The sequence below is a fragment of the Oncorhynchus nerka genome, linkage group LG9a, assembly GCF_034236695.1.
Source record: "Oncorhynchus nerka isolate Pitt River linkage group LG9a, Oner_Uvic_2.0, whole genome shotgun sequence".
NCBI lineage: Eukaryota > Metazoa > Chordata > Actinopteri > Salmoniformes > Salmonidae > Oncorhynchus > Oncorhynchus nerka.
The window spans coordinates 7,967,587-7,968,711 of record NC_088404.1 but is presented as its reverse complement, the minus strand read 5'-3'; positions in this window follow the sequence as shown (position 1 = coordinate 7,968,711).

The following is a 1,125-nucleotide window of genomic DNA, read 5'->3' as shown; positions in this document are numbered from 1 at the left end:
CAAATATTACAGTTTAATCTGCTATTACAGTTTAATCACCCTGCTGTTACAGTTATTACAGTTTAATCAGCTATTACAGTTTAATCACCCTGCTGTTACAGTTATTACAGTTGAATCACCCTGCTGTTACAGTTATTACAGTTTAATCAGCTATTACAGTTTAATCAATCAGCTGTTACAGAGTCAAATCACCCTGTTTAATCTGCTATTAGCAGTTTAATCTGTTACAGCTATTACAGTTTAATCACCCTGCTGTTACAGCTATTACAGTTTAATCAGCTATTACAGTTTAATCACCCTGGTGTTACAGTTATTACAGTTTAATCACCCTGCTGTTACAGTTATTACAGTTTAATCAGCTATTACAGTTTAATCACCCTGCTGTTACCACTATTACAGTTTAATCAGCTATTACAGTTTAATCACCCTGCTGTTACAGATATTACAGTTTAATCACCCTGCTGTTACAGTTATTACAGTTTAATCACCCTGCTGTTACAGTTATTACAGTTTAATCAGCTATTACAGTTTAATCACCCTGCTGTTACAGTTATTACAGTTTAATCAGCTATTACAGTTTAATCACCCTGCTGTTACAGTTATTACAGTTTAATCAGCTATTACAGTTTAATCACCCTGCTGTTACAGATATTACAGTTTAATCACCCTGCTGTTACAGTTATTACAGTTTAATCACCCTGCTGTTACAGATATTACAGTTTAATCACCCTGCTGTTACAGCTATTACAGTTTAATCACCCTGCTGTTACAGTTATTACAGTTTAATCACCCTGCTGTTACAGCTATTACAGTTTACAGACTGACTGAAGTGCTGAGCAGAGGGACTGACTGACTGACTGACTGACTGGAGGGCTGAGCAGAGGGACTGACTGACTGACTGACTGACTGACTGACTGGAGGGCTGAGCAGAGGGACTGACTACTGACTGACTGACTGACTGACTGACTCACTGGAGTGCTGAGCAGAGGGACTGACTGACTGGAGTTCTGAGCAGAGGGACTGACTGACTGACTGACTGACTGACTGACTGACTGACTGGAGTGCTGAGCAGAGGGACTGACTGACTGACTGACTGACTGACTGACTGACTGACTGACTGACTGG